Genomic DNA, 253 nt, shown 5'->3' with positions numbered 1-253 from the left:
ACCTTCAAGATTTGATTACTGCTGACAGGAAACACCAATGAAGAAGAGGGAGATCCCTGCTGACAGGAAACACCAACAAAGAAGAGGGAGATCCCTGCTGACAGGAAACACCAACGTGGACAGGAACTCCAGGTCCAGGTTCAGCGGCGCGACTGTTCTGCAGTCTGGAGTAGAGCTGAAGATCTTTGGTTGGGTTTGGTCTTAATTTCTATCATTTTACACGGGCTCGGGCTGGCTCGGGCTGGCTCAGGTC

This window comes from Perca flavescens, chromosome 20 (assembly GCF_004354835.1).
Source record: "Perca flavescens isolate YP-PL-M2 chromosome 20, PFLA_1.0, whole genome shotgun sequence".
Lineage (NCBI taxonomy): Eukaryota > Metazoa > Chordata > Actinopteri > Perciformes > Percidae > Perca > Perca flavescens.
Note: the sequence above shows the minus strand (reverse complement) of the source record.